Source organism: Marmota monax, unplaced genomic scaffold, assembly GCF_021218885.2.
Source record: "Marmota monax isolate L192 unplaced genomic scaffold, Marmota_monax_Labrador192_F-V1.1 WCK01_AAM20220418_F8-fsc00123, whole genome shotgun sequence".
NCBI lineage: Eukaryota > Metazoa > Chordata > Mammalia > Rodentia > Sciuridae > Marmota > Marmota monax.
The window spans coordinates 1,728,801-1,749,747 of NW_026692159.1; positions in this window are offsets into that span (position 1 = coordinate 1,728,801).

Consider the following 20,947-nt stretch of genomic DNA (forward strand, 5'->3'; position numbering starts at 1 on the left):
TAATGCACTGGAGCAAGTGACCATATATGACTGTTTGAGCCCAGTAGATCTGTGATTCTCAGAGACCAGACTATCCTACAGGAGTCAATTTAATGTCTGAAATGCCTAATGGATTTTGTAAATAGCATACCATATAACATGGCATAATATAAAATATTCCTGTGAGTCTGCCTACCTATCAGACTCTTTCTATTGTTAAATTTCTTAGAAAAGTTGCTTTTATTTGCTGTATTCACCCCCTCACCTATTCATTTCTCATCCATAAGCAATATCACTTTTCTCTGAAACTGATTTCCCAAAGGTCACCAAAGACTTAATTGTACAACCCATTGGTTCTCAATTATTTTCCTCTCTAAACACACTTTGACATTTGATAGCATTGACTGTTTGTATTAGTACCTTCCTAGCCAGGAAAAAAAAATATAAAGTATATGAATATTTAAAATACAGGAATGCAGGGAATTGTTTATATGTGTAACAGAAGAACTGAGAAGTCAAAGAGTGCACAGGAATGTCTTTAGAGATTAAGAATTTCAGAAGATTAAAAATTTCAGCCCAAAGCTGGAGAACAAAGGGAAGAGACAATGTTACCAAAGCACAGGGGATGAAATTATCTAGCTAAAACTATAATTCCAGGGAGGGACTAAGGCCTCAGAAGGGAGTCAATGGCTACTTGAGATGGCAATTTGCCTTTTGAGAAAAAAAAAATATTCCATCTTCTTCCATTTCCCATCCTCCAGTCTTCTGTCAATGATTCTGATTGGCTGAACCCAGCTGGAAGTCAACTCTTACAGATTAGTTCAAGGGAAAGGTGAAGAGTGCATATAAAGTAAGACAGGCCCTGGATTGGCATAGTACTTTTGCCATTCCACATTCATTCTCACACTTCTAACTGTATACGTCTTTACACCTCCACCTGATATGTGGCAAATATCTGTTCAATGCACAACATTCATGTCTTCTATTCAATCATGAATGACAAGAAGGTTCATCAGCTACTGTATTCATCTGAATGTCAGAATCTTTAGATGATGCAAAATTTGTCTCATCAGATTTTTTTTTTTTTTGGTACTGCACATTGAACCCAGAGACTTTTAACTAATGAGCCACATCCCCAGCCCTTTTTAAAAAATATTTTATTTTGAGACAGGGTCTCAACAAGTTGCTCAGGACCTCACTAAGTTGCTGAGGCTGGCTTTGAACTTGCAATTCTTCTGCCTCAGACTCCTAAGCTGCTAGGATTACAGGTATGTGCCACCATGCCTGGCTTCTCATCAGATTTAAATATGATTCTTTATGGTCATAAATCCATGGACTAATTTGAAAAATTCCACACCTCTACCTCTTATCATATAAAATAGTATATCGTCATACACAATAGAGTAAGGTTATCCTAATTTAGCTGACCATAAGGCCATGGTTGATGTTAATCACTTATTGAATAAAATTCTTCAATGTCACTCAAACTAGAAAACTTGAGGTCATCTCAGAATCCTCTTTATTTCCCCTCATTTATTCTATCCTATTTACTACCAACTTCACTATCTTAGAATCTCTTAAATCTTCCCTGACCACTTTGTTAATTCTGGATTTCATTGTGTCTCATCTGGATACTTTAAATAGTCTACTGAATAGTCTTCTTGCCTTCACTTTTCCCCCTGGGTAATCAAAACTTCACAAGTTTACCAATTTGAGCTATCCTAAAACACTGATCTGATCATATAATTTCCATTGACTCTGCATCAACAGAAAATTCAGGCCCCTTAATGTGACTGTCAAAGTCATCAATCATCTGGTTATAATGTCAATTCCTATACATCCAATTTCATCTCTTCCTTTCCTAGACACATTTCTTCACTTCATGGACACTATATTATACAGAGTTCCTTAATATGAATTTTTACATATTTCATCCTTTAACAATTCTATTTTCTTACCTACAGTATACTCTATCATCTCTTTTACTTATTGGAATTCAATTCACTCTTTAAAGTTTAATTGAACATCATTTCTTCTACAAAGTTTTCTTGGAGTCTTTGTTTTCTTATGGGTCTGTTAAACTAGACCAACTTTGCTCCTGTGCTTACTAGAACCTTTGGTTCAAGGTTGGAGATCAGAACATGTAGACATATATGCTAAATAGAGATCTATATAAATGGATACATGTTTTTTTTTTAATTTGAAATTATTTCAAAAATTAAGTTTAATAACAACAACAACAAAATAACCACTCCTCAAATATTAGAAACAAAATCACAGACTTTACATGATGCTAGTAGTTTCAAATATCCAGTTATGGCATATATTCTATAGCATTTCTAATTCTATACCATAGGAGATTTCAAATTGTCTTTTTATAGTTGTTCATTACATAAAATGAATGTCATTAGACACAGGATCTAACTAAATCAAACCAGTAAAGTTGATTTTTTCCCCAATAAACTTTTAAAAGTATGCATATATTGAAAAAAAGATTAGTAGTACAATTTTAACAAAACAATATACCAATATAACCCACACCTCTGGGTATATGAATTAATTATACAATTGATAAACGAAGGCAAAAATGTCTAAACATTGGCTTTTCATTTCATTGTAAGCACTAATAGTTCTATATTTGAGTTAAAATTATGTTGGAGAGTATATTTTAAAGAGAGTGTACCTTCTTAAATTCGGATAATGAGGGCTCGATTCTCCTAATTTGCTCTAGGGAAAATATGCTAGAATAAATTGTGATAGAGGTTTATGGGTTATGGTAAAAAGCTTAGAAGATTTTTTTTTGTTTTTTTGCAACAGACCTGTTATTTGATAAATCTGGTTTTATTTTCTGGCTCTTCTACTTGTTTGCTATTATACCTTTATCAACATTTTAAGAATATTTTATTAGTATATTATGGTTCCATATAATATTGGGGTTCATTTTGACATAATCATGCATGCATGGAACATAATTTGCTCTATTACACTCCCCAGTACTATATCTTTCCTTCCCCTTCTTTCTCCCCCTGTTCTCTTTATTGTACTCTACTGGTCTTCCCTATATTTACTGTATTTTAATTGGTGATTTATAGATAAACATAAAGGTGGAATTCACTGTGTTTCTTTTTTTGTGTGTGTGTGTGTGTGTGTATTTTGGTCAATTTAGTTCCACACTTCTTCCCATTTCCCATCCTTCCTCCCTCCCAATCTGTTTTCTTCCTCTACTCCACTGATCTTCCTGTACTTAGCCATAAAGACAAATGAAACTATGGCATTTGCTGGTAAATGAATGGAACTAGAGAACATCATACTAAGTTAAATATACCTTGATCAATGCTTAATTTCTCAGTTCAAGTGTCAGAGATTTGATCCTCAGATTAAAAGGGAATATAAGGCAGTATATGTGAAAATATTATATGTTACTAAATACTAGTATACACAAAACTGAGGTAGGGTAATTAAATCATTAAAAGTTCAGTTTTTTGAGTCAGCCTGTATTGGGTTTCTGTTTTGAATCTGTTCTTTATAACTTACATGAATTTTGTCAAGTCATATAACTTTTTTGAGCCTCACCTTCCTCATATGTTATCTTAGCACTCAGTGGTGCACACTTTCCAAGATGATAGCTGTGATAAAAGGAGAATGAATACAAATCATACAACATAATGCTGTGTGATTGGGTAAGCCTTCAATGATGATTCTAATAAAACTAACAATTATTATTATTATTACTCATAATCATAGCATCAAATCATGCCAATGAAGAGATATGCCAATACAGAAACTGTTACCAAGAAGAATTATTTCCTTATTGTCTGAATAAATTCTTCAAGTCATATAATTCCAGTTTTCTTCATATAAGTTAGCAGTACCATGCTCTGAAATACAGCTTAGGGTGCATGGTATGTTTCTAATACAATGTAGCACAGTAAACACTACTATAGTAAGGGCTATGAAAACATTTTAGAACTCCAGTACAGATAACCACCAGCTAAAATCTAGCATGATGGACAAAAAGCATATCTTTTTCTAATGTAATGATGAAGAGGTGATCTTTTCTGGTCAAATCAGTGTTTGTAAAACTTGACCATGACACAGAGTGCCATTCTTGATGCTCATGCAAGTCAGGCTCTCCAAATTATTCCCAGCTTTATATAGTATAAGATTAACTTAAACTGTTGTTATTGAAATTCGTTACCTGACAAAGAAGGAAATGAAGTTAACAAATTCCTTCTCCTTTTTCATGTGCTTTACAGAAGTTAAACTATACTGATCAGCATTTGAATTTCTAGTTGGTCTCTATGGTAAGTATTATATAGTCGACTTGCAGAACTGCTTAGTGGAGGCATACACTAAGGAACTTTATGAGTTGATACGAAATGAGAGCAATTTCATTTTTAACAGTGTCTTCAAGCCCAGAAACTAATATATCTCTAATATGAATAGGAAATCTTGGTAACAATGCAAAAATATTTCTTATTATAACTCCCTGAAGACATTTTAGAGGTTATTTTGCTTAATCCTAAATATTTCCTGGAAGAGATATCAGCTTTTATAACTCTTCACCAGAAAAATTAGAGAAAACTCTGGGCATCAGTCAGGGTGAGGAGCAAGCTTAAGAAGGAAGAATCAAAATTTCTTAACCATAAAGCAATCTAAATATATTTTGTTTGTTATAACAAATATTAAATACTATAGGTTTGAACAATATTTTAATTTTGACCTATTACTGAAATTTAGAATCTGTTATTTTGTCAGTCCTTTTGCATACATGAAGAAAATATCATTTTTTTAAAAAAAACAAAAGTTCTTAAAAAAATCTTTGTCCAACGTAGATTTCTGTTTCTGGCTGTGTTGGTATAACTGGTGCTAGACTAACTCCCTAAAAATAAACAATTAAAAAAAAAACTGGGGAATAAGATGGCCACTGCACACGGGGGTAGCTGAAGTGCTGAGCTTGGTGCTCAGAGCACCGGCTTTAATCGAGATTTCGCACAGCGTGTAAGAACCCCTTTCACCGTTAATCTGTAGCGGACCACTTTGCCAAGCAGCAGGAAGAACAAAGAGATCGAAAAAGAGACGCTTGGCTCCCGGACGCTTTGCTGCCCAAAGCCGCGGGCGCTTTGCTCCCATCTGCTTCCTCTTTTGCTTCGCTCCGGGCAGAAAAGGTGAATGTGTAATCAGCAGTTGATTGTAAGTACCCTAGGCAAAGAAAGCTCAGTGCGCCCTGCCTTTTTTTTTTTTTTTTGAATATTTTTTATACAGGGAGAGTTTGTGGATTGGGATCCTTGGCTGGGCTGCGGTTTCTGTGCCGAAAATCCACTCCGCGGGAGCCGCCATTTGCTTTCTGCCGGCTGTCTTGATGGCTATGGCTACATTGTCCGGCAGCCGCACCTAGAGGTTGGAGCTGGGCTGCGTGCCGAGCCCTGTCCTCCAAAGGCTGGACCGCAGCCTTGAGCGCCTGGGTCGCCTGTTCGCCGCTGCACCCTCGGGCAGAGCCTGCTCTGGGGTCATTCTGCATGCCCCTGCGAGGGGACCCGTGCTTCAGAGGAGGGAGCCGGAGAGCCGCGGCGGCAGCCGCTTGGGCCCTGGGGGTTGGGCACCGGTTCTTTGGCGCAGCTACGGTCGCGGACGAGCGCGGTGCCCCTGAGCGTGGCCCCGGGGAAGAGGCGACGGCGGCAGGGTTTAATTTCTAGAAATATGGACTGGAAACAGAAGCAGCAGTTTGTATAATCCCAAGAACTTGCTTATGCCAGGAAGCTGTAAGGGCAACATGAATATCATGAATATCATTGAGGAGATCTAACATGGCAGCGGGCGGGGAGAGATCAAGTCTCTGACCTCTTCAACTGCGCGGGCATAGGGAGCTGTAAACTGTATAAATGCTGTTTGCCCAGGATCACTAGGCAATGCTGAGCTGACGTGGTGTACAGTCTGGGCCCCTCAGAACACACACACCGAGCCCGGATCGGCTGCATCCAAGCTCCGGTTCGCCTGCTTCTCGTGACTCAGCACTAACAATCCCGCTGAAATAACTGGTTGGCCCTTAGGAACTTTCAGAGGTAAAAACCAACTGAGCCTTCATAGGCAGTGGCCACAGGATTGAAACGGGGATTGGGAGAGACAGTCAGGACCCACCCGTTGCAATGGTCACCCGGCAAAGGGAACGAACGGTCACCATTTACATGTGATACCAACTTGGCAGAGAACTGACGTCACGGGCGGAGGAGATAACTGCATTGAAACCAGCGCAACAGGGCTCCCAGGAGCAGCAGACATGGCGTGTAGCCAGTATTGTGGTGAGCGTCATAGGTGAGCGCGGCCTGGCTTGAGGAAACTCAGGCACTCAGAATTGGAGACCCGCCCAGTCTGTGAGGAAGAGCTGCTACACAGTGATTGGTTCCCACTTAGTGAGAGGAGAAGCTTGACCCAGTGGGCACAGCTCCACCTACTGGAAGAGAAATTAATCGAACTCTATGACTGCATTTATTATTATTATTATTATCATTTTTTTTCTTTTTCTTTTTTTTCTTTCATTTTCAATTTTTTATTGTTGTTGTTCTTTAACTTTTTTAATGTTTCTGATTTTTTAAATTTTTTTATTATTATAATTTTTTTAATTTTAATTTTCATTATTTTTATTATCATTATTATTTTTGTAAATTTTTTTTTCTTTTCTTTCTTTATTTTCTAACTTTTTTGTGTGTGTTTTGTTTTTGTTTCTTTTGTCTTTTCATTTCTTTGCAATTTTCTTATTCCCCCTTCATTGAATTCTACCTGCCTACTCTCATTCTCTTTAATGACTTCTTCCCTTCCCTTCTAATATCTTTCTTCCCAAGCATCAAATAAATTTATAAGAGTAAACAGTAACTCAGCAGTCAAGCAGAACAAGAAGTAACATGAGCAGCATAAAAAAGCAAGGAAGAAAAGGGGTACAAACAATGAAGGACAGCCTAAATATTCAGGAGGACCTAGAGTCAGCAGAAAAATGGTCATATAAAGAACTCAAGGAACACCTTAGACAGATGGAATGGAACCTTAAAGAGGATACGAGACAGCAAATCCAAACAGTGAAAGAACACTTTGAAAATCAATTACATAAACAGATAAAAGAAGAAGTTAAGCATCTTTATCAGGAGATAGAGATTATAAAAAAAATCAAACAATAATTCTAGAAATGAAGGAAACGATAAACCAAATTAGAAACTCAATTGAGAGTATCACTAACAGAGTGGAGCAAGTAGAAGCCAGAATGTCAGATAATGAAGACAAAATATATCATTTTGAAAAGAGCCTAGCCAACTCAGAAAGGCTGGTTAAAAATCACGAGAGAAACATCCAAGAGATATGGGATAACATAAAAAAACCAAACCTACGAATCATCGGGATAGAAGAAGGTACAGAGATTCAAACCAAGGGAATGAGTAGCCTGCTGAATGAAATAATTACAGAAAACTTTCCAGAAATAAAAAAGGGAACGGATATACAAATTTTAGATGCATACAGGACACCGAGCACACAAAATCTAAGTAGACCAACGCCAAGACACATTGTTTTGAAGATATCCAATATACAGAACAAAGAGAAAATATTAAAAGCTACAAGAGAAAGGAGGCAGATTACATTCAGGGATAAACCAATAAGGTTAACAATGGATTTTTCATCACAGACGCTGAAAGCGAGAAGATCCTGGAACAACGTATTTCAAACACTGAAAGACAATGGATGCCAACCAAGAATTCTGTATCCAGCAAAATTAAGCTTCAGGTAAAACAATGAAATAAAAATCTTTCATGATAAACAAAAGCTAAAAGAATTTGCAGCCAGAAAACCAGCATTGCAAAGCATCTTGAGCAAAACACTACACGAGGAAGAAATGAAAAACAATAAACAAAACCATCAGTGGGAAGTGCCTCTATAAAAACAGAGGGCAGGGGGAAAGCTAACCATGGAGAAACAAACTAAATTAAATTAAAAAAAAAAAAAGAAGATAAATAATCAAACATGGCTGGAAGTACAAACCATATATCAATAGTAACTCTAAACATTAATGGCTTAAACTCTCCAATAAAGCTACATAGGCTGGTAACATGGATTAAAAAAACAAATCCAACAATATGCTGCTTCCAGGAGACACATCTGATTGCAAAAGACATACACAGGCTGAAGGTGAAAGGTTGGGAAAAAATATACCACGCACACGGTCCTCGTAAGCAAGCAGGGGTGGCCATCCTCATATCGAATAAAATCGACTTCAAGACTAAGTTAATCAAAAGGGATAGGAAGGACACTATATACTGTTAAAAGGAACCATTCACCAACAAGACATAACAATTATCAATATTTATGCACCAAATAATGGTGCTGCGACATTCATAAAACAAATTCTCCTCAAGTTCAAGAATCAAACAGACCACAACACAATAATTATGGGTGACTTCAACACACCTCTCTCACAATTGGACAGATCCTCCAAACAAAAGCTGAATAAAGAAACTATAGAACTCAATATCACAATCAACAACCTAGACTTAACTGACATATATAGAATATATCAACCATCATCAAGTGGATATACTTTTTTCTCAGTAGCACATGGATCCTTCTCAAAAATAGACCATATATTATGCCATAGGGCAACCCTCAGTAAATATACAGGGGTGGAGATAATACCATGCATTTTATCTGATCATAATGGAATGAAACTGGAAATCAATGATAAAAGAAGGAAGGAAAAATCCTACATCACATGGAAAATGAACAATATGTTACTGAATGATCAATGGGTTACAGAAGACATAAAGGAGGAAATCAAAAAATTCTTAGAGATAAATGAAAATACAGACACAACATATCGGAATCTATGGGACACAATGAAAGCAGTTTTAAGAGGGAAATTCATCGCCTGGAGTTCATTCCTCAAAAAAAGGAAAAACCAACAAATAAATGAGCTCACACTTCATCTCAAAGCCCTAGAAAAGGAAGAGCAAAACAACAGCAAATGTAGCAGAAGGCAAGAAATAATTAAAATCAGAGCGGAAATCAACGAAATTGAAACAAAAGAAACTATTGAAAAAATTCACAAAACTAAAAGTTGGTTCTTTGAAAAAATAAATAAGATGGACAGACCCTTAGCCATGCTAACGAAGAGAAGAAGAGAGAGAAATCAAATTACTAACATACGGGATGAAAAAGGCAATATCACAACAGACGCTACAGAAATACAGAAGACAATTAGAAATTATTTTGAAAACCTATATTCCAATAAAATAGAAAATAGTGAAGACATTGATAAATTCCTTAAGTCATATGATTTGCCCAGACTGAGTCAGGAGGATACTCACAACTTAAACAGACCAATATCAATAGATGAAATAGAAGAAGCAATCAAAAGACTTCCAACCAAGAAAAGCCCAGGACCGGATGGGTATACAGCGGAGTTTTACAAAACCTTTAAGGAAGAATTAATACCAATACTTTTCAAGCTATTTCAGGAAATAGAAAAAGAGGGAGCTCTGCCAAATTCATTCTATGAGGCCAACATCACCCTGATTCCGAAACCAGACAAAGACACCTCAAAGAAAGAAAACTACAGACCAATATCTCTGATGAACCTAGATGCAAAAATCCTCAATAAAATTCTGGCGAATCGGATACAAAGGCACATCAAAAAAATTGTGCACCATGATCAAGTAGGATTCATCCCTGGGATGCAAGGATGGTTCAATATACAGAAATCAATAAATGTTATTCACCACATCAATAGACTTAAAGAACCATATGATCATCTCAATAGACGCAGAAAAAGCATTCGACAAAGTACAGCATCCCTTTATGTTCAAAACATTAGAAAAACTAGGAATAACAGGAACTTACCTCGACATAGTAAAAGCTATCTATGCTAAGCCTCAGGCTAGCATCATTCTCAATGGAGAAAAATTGAAGGCATTCCCCCTAAAATCTGGAACAAGACAGGGATGCCCTCTATCACCACTTCTATTCAATATAGTTCTCGAAACACTGGCCAGAGCAATTAGACAGACGAAAGAAATTAAAGGCATAAAAATAGGAAAGGAAGAACTTAAATTATCACTATTTGCAGATGACATGATTCTACACCTAGAAGACCCAAAAGGGTCTACAAAAAAACTACTAGAACTAATAAATGAATTCAGCAAAGTGGCAGGATATAAAATCAACACGCATAAATCAAAGGCAATTCTGTATAGCAGCGACAAAACTTCTGAAACGGAAATGAGGAAAAACACTCCATTCACAATATCCTCAAAAAAAATAAAATACTTGGGAATCAACCTAACAAAAGAGGTGAAGGACTTATACAATGAAAACTACAAAACCCTAAAAAGAGAAGTAGAAGAAGATATTAGAAGATGGAAAAATACACCCTGTTCATGGATAGGCAGAACTAACATCATCAAAATGGCGATATTACCAAAAGTTCTCTATAGGTTTAATGCAATGCCAATCAAAATCCAAATGGTATTTCTTGTAGAAATAGATAAAGCAATCATGAAATTCATATGGAAAAATAAAAGACCAAGAATAGCAAAAGCAATTCTAAGCAGGAAGTGTGAATCAGGTGGTATAGAGATACCAGATTTAAAACTATATTACAGAGCAATAGTAACAAAAACAGCATGGTACTGGTACCAAAACAGGCGGGTGGACCAGTGGTACAGAATAGAGGACACAGAGACTAATCCACAAAGCTACAGCTATCTTATATTTGATAAAGGAGCTAAAAGCATGCAATGGAGGAAGGATAGCATCTTCAACAAATGGTGTTGGGAAAACTGGAAATCCATATGCAACAAAATGAAACTGAATCCCCTCCTCTCGCCATGCACAAAAGTTAACTCAAAGTGGATCAAGGAGCTAGATATCAAATCAGAGACTCTACGTCTGATAGAAGAAAAAGTTGGCTCCGATCTACATATTGTGGGGTTGGGCTCCAAATTCCTTAATAGGACACCCATAGCACAAAAGTTAATAACAAGAATCAACAAATGGGACCTACTTAAACTGAAAAGTTTTTTCTCAGCACGAGAAACAATAAGAGAGGTAAATAGGGAGCCTACATCATGGGAACAAATTTTTACTCCTCACACTTCAGATAGAGCCCTAATATCCAGAGTATACAAAGAACTCAAAAAATTAAACAATAAGAAAACAAATAACCCAATCAACAAATGGTCCAAGGACCTGAACAGACACTTCTCAGAGGAGGACATACAATCAATCAACAAGTACATGGAAAAATGCTCACCATATCTTGCAGTCAGAGAAATGCAAATCAAAACCACCCTCAGATACCATCTCACTCCAGCAAGATTGGCAGCCATTATGAAGTCAAACAACAACAAGTGCTGGAGAGGATGTGGGGAAAAGGGTACTCTTGTACATTGCTGGTGGGACTGCAAACTGGTGCGGCCAATTTGGAAAGCAGTATGGAGATTCCTGGGAAAGCTGGGAATGGAACCACCATTTGACCCAGCTATTGCCCTTCTTGGACTATTCCCTGAAGACGTTAAAAGAGCGTACTACAGGGATACTGCTACATCGATGTTCATAGCAGCACAATTCACAATCGCTAGACTGTGGAACCAACCCAGATGCCCTTCAATAGATGAATGGATAAAAAAAATGTGGTATTCATACACGATGGAGTATTATACAGAACTAAAAAATGACAAAATCATGGAATTTGCAGGGAAATGGATGGCACTAGAGCAGATTATGCTTAGTGAAGCTAGCCAATCCCTAAAAAACAAATACCAAATGTCTTCTTTGATATAATGAGAGCAACTAAGAACAGAGCAGGGAGGAAGAGCAGGAAGAAAAGATTAACATTAAACAGATACATGAGGTGGGAGGGAAAGGGAGAGAAAAGGGAAATTGCATGGTAATGGCGGGAGATCCTCATTGTTATACAAAATTACATATGAGAGGTTGTGAGGGGAATGGGAAAATAAAAAAGGAGAGAAATGAATTACAGTGGATGGGGTAGAGAGAGAAGATGGGAGGGGAGGGGAGGGGAGATAGTAGAGGATAGGAAAGGTAGCAGAATACAACAGTTACTAATAGGGCATTATGTAAAAATGTAGATGTGTAACCGACGTGATTCTGCAATCTGTATTTGGGGTAAAATTGGGAGTTCAAAACCCACCTGAATCAAATGTATGAAATAAGATATGTCAAGAGCTTTGTAATGTTTTGAACAACCAATAAAAAAAAAAGAAAAAAAAAACTGGATAAGTTATATGAGGAAACTCTTTTCAGGAATTGACAGCTAGTTCAGTGAGCTAGTGTATAAGCAAAACATAATAGCCCAACTCAGCTGAATATACAGAGATTAGAATTTGGGCAGACAAAATTGCTGGATTTATAGATCATTTTACAAGAGAGAGAAAGCTGTGCAAAATGGGGGGGTGAGATGTGTGGGAGTGCTCTATATGTATTTGGCAATGTGAACTATGTAATTGGAAATGGAGGAGAATGAAATGTCTACTGTAGAGTGCAAAGTGGGAAGTCTGAAGTAGGAAATGTGAAAGCAAAGGTGTGAAGTTCTAAGCATGGTGCTAAAATATTGATTAGATTTTGATATCATGATTAGCCCCAGAATAGTCACTAAGAAAATCATAAGAAGTATATGGAAAAAGTGGGAATAGGAAATATTTTGGAATATAGCAAATTCAATTGAACCAAATAGTTAAAAGAAAAGAGTAATAGGAGCTGGGCACAATAGCATACACCTGTAATCCCAGTGGCTTGGGAGGTTAAGGCAGAAGGATTATAAATTCAAAGCTAGCCACAGCAACTTAGCAAGGCCCTAAGCAACTCAGCAAGACACTGTCTCTAAATAAAATACAAAAAAGGGCTGAGAATGTGGCTCAGTGGGTAAGCTTCCCCCTGCCCCCAGGTTTCAATCCTAGGTACTAAAAAAAAAAGCAATGGGAAAACAAAAAAGATGAATCAAGAGGGAAAATTATGACAGTGTTAAACACTATCATTTCAATAATTGTATGAAAGATAAACACTTTGGTTGGAAGGCAGAGATTTTAAGATTGGATAAAAATAATCAACAAATAATCAAAAATTGTTCACAAGGGCTGGGGTTGTAGTGGCAGAGTGCTTGCCTAGCATGCGTGAGGCATTGGGTTTGATCCTCAGCACCCAATTTAAAAACTAAACAAATAAAGGCATGCTGTCCATCTACAACTAGAAAAAATCGTTCACAGGAAATGGGAGTGATATTAAAGACACAAATTCAATGTAAAATGAGAATATCTACTATGTACAAAGTTAAGTGTAAGAAAACTGGAAAGGCTTTATCAAACTCAAAAAAAATTAAACTGCAGAACAGTAGCTTAAGGAATAAAGAAAACTATTTCATAGTGCTAAAATAGCTGTTCCTCAGGAAGTAATTAAAATCCTACATCTGTGTACAGTTAATAATAATAGAATGTCAAACTTCATAAAGCAAAGTTGGCAAAGCTACATGCATCAAAAGTCAGTCACAATTATTGTTGGAGATTTTTACACATTTTAGCAATAATTGATAAAGGTAGAAATAAACAATAAAAACATAGAATATGTAAAGAACACTGTCAACCAACTTTATATTAATTTATGTTTACAGAATACTATGTGCCATAAATGAAGAACATTTTATTTGATCTGCACATGGTACATTCATCAAGACAGGTCGTATACTGGGTATAAAATAATGCATTGCTTTTGAAAAGATTGACATAGGAAATCAAAGAAATAAGGAAAGAGCCCAAACATAGCTCTTCCTAAAGATTAATAAATTACTAAGTACTTGAAAGGCTAATGAATATTAACTAAAACTAAAAGATATCATTATACATCTAGAATGGCCAAAATTCAAAAGATTGTTAGTGATGGAACAACTGGAACTTGAATCCAATAGAAAGTTGTACAACAACCCTGGAAAATAATTTGATAATTTCTTGTAGAGTTAAACAAACATTTATCCTATAATCCAGCAAGTTCATTCCCTAGGTGTTTACCTCTGTAAGCCATATGTTTACACAGAGACTTTTATAAGAGTGCTCATAGCAGCTTTATTCATAACACTTTAAAACAGGAAATTTCCCAAATGTCTATCAATAAATGTGTGTACAATCCAATTGTAATATACTCATATGATATAATACTATTCAACAACTTATAAAATGAATTACTGATACCACAATGTCATGGATGGATTTAAACAAAAGTATAATGAGCACAGGACATCAGACACAAAGGGAACCATTTTTATGGTTTTATTCATATGAAGTTGTAGCACCAAAAAAAATAACCTATACCTATAGACATTAGATCCGTGATTGCTTGGGGTGGGGAAGGCAGTTAAATATAATGGGGCACAAAGGAGTTGTTATTTCTCAATTCCCTATGTGTAAATGGAGAGTCTACTCCCTAACCTGACAACCCAGTGGCAAAATATATAATAGAAAGCATTATTATTAAAATCAAAGTATTGGATTCAAATGTGAACTCTGAGATTCCTTGGACAAGTAACCTTGCTACTTTGAAGTCCAGCTACATACTCTTTAAGATAGTATTAGTAACTACCTCATTGGATTGATATGTAGATTAAATGAAACAACATGAAACTTCTGATTAAAATTATAATATGCTGACTAAAAACAGGATGCTAAAATTGTTAGTAGAAGTATACTAAGGGGGAACTACATCAAAACATATCTTGCGAGGAGGCTGAATAAAAATTAAAACAAAATTTAATTATTGGAATTAAAAAATTCCAACTAGACACAGAAAGTTTTGATCATTCTCAGAAGCTTTTTGAGTGAGGGGAATCTGATTCCTAATTTGACTCCTAATTTTGATTCCTAATTTGATCCCTAATCTGATTCCTGATTTTGATTCTGAAAATATACTTTGTATGAACACAACTACTATGTATAACCATAAGTATCTAATAAAATATACTTTAATTCAGAATTTAGAGAAAAATGAAAACTGAAAAATGAATATTTGAAAATATTCAAAAATGAATGTTGAAAATTCATTTTACTTTCCTGATTTTTGTGTTCTGAATTCAATTTGACCACAGGGAAAAAGTTTCACATTTAAATTTTTTTCTTTTGATAGCAAATTTTCAACAATTTCTTTCCAATTGTGGTCAGCCATAGTATTATCTGTTACCTCATTTTATTGCTATAGATTATAGACTCAGAGTTTACCTGTAGCCTGTCCTCATTAGCATGACTATTGTTGACATCTGTTTCTTCTGATTTTTTACTGTTGAGTGTTCCAGAATCTGGAAAAAATGTGACATAGATATTTATTGTTTTCCTGCAACCATTTCCATTCTCCGTTTTCCTTTGTTCCTTATTTATTCTTTTCCTGGTCTGCCTGCATTCTCTATAACATGTGGATCTTCTCAAAGTTACAGAATCATCAAAGGTGAAGACAGAAGCCACAGTTATACTGTCATTTATTAGCCCTGAAAATCATGCCTATTTTGTGACAATTAGGAATACCTTGACCAACATTTCATATTTTGAAGATGCTGGCCCTTCCTCTTACCCCCTGACTCAGTTAGCATCAGTGACTGATTTTTTTGAGTAAAGCTTTGTATCAAAGTTTTACTAGGCTCACTTAAAAATATTGGCCATCGAACAACCAAAATTTGAGACTGCTGTGAGCTTTAAGCCTGTGGTAAATTATTCTGCTGCCTCCACCCTGTCCAAATTTCTTTTCACCCTTATTTTCCTGCTTCATCTCCAGTCTTCATAGAATTTAGTTTTATACCGAGTGGAACTATGGATCACCTATCTATCACCACCAGAGGTAAAACCCTGGATAAATGCTTCATCAATCTTGACTTGAATCCATGTAGAGTGAATGCATATTTCATGTTTTTTTTTTATCTTTTATTGATTTTATTATTTTTTTAAATGCATGACAGCAGTGGACTTCATTACAATTCTTATTACACATATAGAGCACAGTTTTTCATATCTCTGTATATAAAGTATGTTCACACCAATTTATGCCTTTATACATGTACTTTTTTGCAACAATTCTTAATACACATATATACCACAATTTTTCATATCTCTGTTTGTATATAAAGTATGTTGACACCTAAATCAAGTCTTCATGCATGCACTGTGTATAATGATGTCCATCACATTCCACCATCCTTGCTAATCCTCTGCCCCCTCCCTTTCCCTCCCACCCCTCTTCCCTATGTAGAATACATCTAATCCTCCCATGCTCTCTCTCCCTACCCCACTATGAGTCAACCTCCTTATATCAGAGAAAACATTCGGCATTTGTTTTTTGGGGATTGGCTAACTTCGTTTAGCATTATCTTCTCCAGCACCATCTATTTACCTGCAAATGCCATGATTTTGTTCTTTTTTAATGCTGAGTAAAATTCCACTGTGTATGTATGCCACATTTTTTTATCCATTCATCCACTGAAGGACGTCTAGGTTGGCTCCACAGTTTAGTTATTGTGAATTGTGCTGCTATGAACATTGATGTGGCTGTGTCATTGAAGTATGCTGTTTTTAAGTCCTTTGGGTATAGTCTGAGGAGAGGAATAGCTGGGTCAAATAGTGGTTCCACTCCCAGATTTCATACGGAAAATTTCAATTTGCAAGGAATCTCCATACGGCTTTCCAAATTGGATGCACCAATTTGCAGTCCCACCACCAATGTATTAATATACCTCTTTCCCCATGTCCTCACCAACACTTATTGTTGTCTGTCATCATAATAGCTGCCATTCTGACTGGAGTGAGTTGATATCTTAGAGTAGTTTTGATTTGTATTTCTTTGATTGGTAGAGATGATGAGCATTTTTTTCATATATTTGTTGATTGATTGTATATCCTCTTCTGAGAAGAGTCTGTTCAGGTCCTTGGCCCATTTGTTGATTGGGTTGTTTTTTCGGTACTTAGCTTTTTAAATTCTTTATATACTCTAGATATTAGTGCTCTATATGATATGTGAGGGGTAAAAATGTGCTCCCAGAATGTAGGCTCTCTGTTCACTTCACAGATTATTTCTTTTTCTGAGAAAAAGCTTTTTAGTTTGATTCCATCCCATTTATTGATTCTTGGTTTTAATTCTTACACTATAGGAGTCTTATTAAGGAAGTTGGGGCCTAATCCCACATGATGGAGATTAGGGCCTACTTATTCTTCTATTAGACACAGAGTCTCTGGTTTCATTCCTAGGTCCTTGATCCATTTGGAGTTGAGTTTTGTGCATGGTGAGAGATAGGGGTTTAATTTCATTTTGTTGCATATGGATTTCCAGTTTTCCTAGCACCATTTGTTAAAGATGCTATCCTTTCTCCAGTGGATGCTTTTGGCACCTTTGTCTAATATTAGATAGTTGTATATTTGTGGGTTAGTCTCTGTGTCCTCTATTCTGTACCATTGGTCTACCAGCCTGTTTTGGTGCCAATACTATGCTGTTTTTGTTATTATTGCTCTGTAGTATGGTTTAAGTCCTGGTATAGTGATACCACCTGGTTCGCTCTTCCCGCTTAGAAGTGCTTTGTCTATTCTGGGTCTCTTAATTTTCCAGATGAATTTTGTAATTGTTTTTTTTTTCTATTTCTATGAGGAATGCCATTGGGAATTTGATAAGAATTGCATTAACATTGTATAGTGCTTTTGGTAGTCTGATCATTTTGATAATATTAATTCTGCATATCCATGAGCAAGGTAGAACTTTCCATCTTCTAAGGTCTTCTTTGATTTCTCTCTTTAAGTTTCTGTAGTTTTCATTGTATAGATCTTTCACCTCTTTTGTTAAGTTGATTCCCAAATATCTTATTTTTTATGAGGATATTGTGAATGGGGTAGTTTTCCTCATTTCCTTCTCAGAGGATTTGTCACTGATATACAGAAATGCCTTTGATTTATGGGTGTTGATTTTATATCCTGCTACTTTGCTGAAGTCATTTACTGGTTCTAGAAGTTTTCTGGTGGAGTTTTCTGGGGGTCTTCCAGGTGTAGAATCATATCGTCAGCAAATAGTGCTAGTTTAAGTTCTTTTTTTCCTAATCTTATCCCTTTAATGTCTTTGGTCTGTTTAATTGCTCTGGCCAGTGTTTCAAGAACTATGTTGAATAGAAGTGGTGAAAGAGGGCATCCCTGTCTTGTTCCAGATTTTAGAGGGATGCCTTCAATTTTTCTCTGTTTAGATGATGTTGGCCTGAGGCTTAGCATAGACAGCCTTTATGATGTTGAGATATGTTCCTGTTATCCCTAGTTTTTCTAGTGTTTTGAACATAAAGTGGTGCTGTATTTTGTCAAATGCTTTTTTATCATATGTCAAGATGATCATATGATTCTTATCTTTAAGTCTATTGATGTGATGAATTACATTTATTGATTTCCATATGTTGAACCAACATTGATCATGGTGCACGATCTTTTTGATATGATTTTGTATTCAATTTGCCAGAATTTTATTGAGAATTTTTGTATCTATGTTCATTAGAGGTATTGGTTTGAAATCTTCTTTCTTTGAAGTGTCTTTTTCTGGTTTTGGAATCAGGACGATATTGGCCTCATAGAATGAGTTTGAAAGAACTTCCTCTTTTTCTATTTCCTGAAATAGATTGAAGAGAATTGGTATTAGTTCTCTTAAAGGTCTTGTAGAACTTGGCTGTGTATTCATCCCATCCTGGGCTTTTTTTGATTGGTAGTCTTTTGATGGCTTCTTCTATTTCTATTTCCTCACTTGATTTTGGTCTGTTTAAGTTGTGGATATCTTCCTGACTCAATCTGGGCAGATCATATGACTTAAGGAATTTATCAATGCCTTCAATGTCTTCTATTTTATTAGAGTATAAGGTTTCAAAATAATTCATAATTATCTCTGTATTTCTGTAGTGTCTGTTGTGATATTGCCTTTTTCATCATGTATGCTGGTAATTTGAATTCTCTCTCTCCTTCTGTTCATTAGCATGTCTTAGGAAATGTCAATTTTATTTATTTTTTTAAAGAACCAACTTTTAGTTTTTCAATTTTTTCAGTTGTTTCTTTTATTTCGATTTTATTGATTTCAGCTCTACTTTTAATTATTTCTTGCCTTCTACTGCTTTTGCTGCTGATTTGTTCTTCTTTTTCTAGGTCTTTGAGATGTAGTGTGAGGTTGTTTATTTGTTATCTTTTTCTTCTTTTAAGGGATGAACTTCATGCAATGAATTTTCTTCTTAGTACTGTTTTTAATAGTGCTCCAGAGATTTTTATATGTTGTGTCTGTGTTCACATTTACCTCTAAGAAATTTTTAATCTCCTCCTTGATGTCTTCTGCAACCCATTGTTCTTTAGGTAGCATATTGTTCAGTCTCCATGTGATGCAGAAATTTTTATTTTTTATTTTGTCATTAATTTCCAATTTCATTCCATTATGATCTGATAAAAAATGCATGCTAGTATCTCTACATTTTTGTATTTGCTAAGAGTTGCTTTTGGGCATAATATATGGTCTATTTTAGAGAATGATCCATGTGCCACTGAGAAGAAAGTGTATCTGCTTGATGCCGGTTGAAATATTCTGTATATGTCCATTAAGTCTAAATTATTAATTGTGTTATTGAGCTCTATAGTTTCTTTATTCAACTTTTGTTTCAAAGATCTATCCAACGGTGAGAAAGGTGTTTTAAAGTCACCCAAGATTATTGTGTTGTGGTCTATTTGACTCTTTAACTTGAGAAGAGTTTGTATGATGAATGTAGATACTCCATTGTATGGGGCGTATATATTTATGATTGTTATGTCTTGTTGGTGTATGGTACCCTTGAGCACAGTATGTAATGTCCATCTTTATTCCTTTTGATTAACTTTGGCTTGAAGTCTAGTTTATTTGATATGAGTGTGTAAACCCCTGCTTGCTTCTGCAGTCCATGTGAGTGGTATGATTTTTCCCAACCTTTCACCTTCAGTCTGTGGATGTCTTTTCCTATCAAATGAGTCTCCTGTTGGTGGCATATTGTTGGATCTTTTTTTAATCCAATCAGCTAGCATATGTCTTTTGATTGGTGAGTTTAAGCCATTAACATTTAGGGTTACTATTGAGGCACAGTTTGTATTTCCAGCCATATTTTTTTAACTTTTGTTATTTAACTTGACTTGGTTTTCCTCTTTGATTAGTTTTTCCTTTAGTGTTCTACATTTCTCTGCTGGTTTTTATTGTTGTTTTTCATTTTATCTTCATGAAATATTTTGCCAGGGATGTTTTATAGTGCCGGTTTTCTAGCTATAAATTCTTTTAACTTTTGTTTATATCATCTTCAAATCTGAAGGTTAATTTTGCTAGATACAAGATTCTTGGTTTGCACCCATTATGTTTCAGAGCTTGATATATGTTGTTACAGGATCTTCTAGCATTCAGGATCTGTGTTTAAAAATGTGCCATTATCCTAATTGGTTTACCCCTATATGTAATCTTATTCATTTCTCTTGTAGCTTTTAAAATTCTCTCCTTATTCTGTATGTTGGGAATTTTCATTATAATGTGCCTTGGTGTGGATCTGTTGTGATTTTGCACATCTGGCATCCTGTAGGCTTCTTGGATTTGGATTTCCATTTCATTCTTCATGTCTGGAAAGTTTTATGTGATTATTTGATTGAATAGATTGATCATTCCCTTAATTTGGACCTCTATACCTTCCTCTATCCCAATAATTCTTAAGTTTTGTCTTTTTATGCTATCCCATATTTCTTGGATGTTCTGCTCATGGTTTCTTATTATTTTCACTGTACTGTCTACATTCTTTTCATGATGATATAGTTTATCTTCATTGTTTGATGTCCTATCTTCTAAGTGGTCTTCTACTCTGTTGTGATGCTCTCATTTGAGTTTTTAATTTGGTTTATTATTTCTTTCATTTCAAGGATTTCTGTTTGGATTTTTTTTCTAA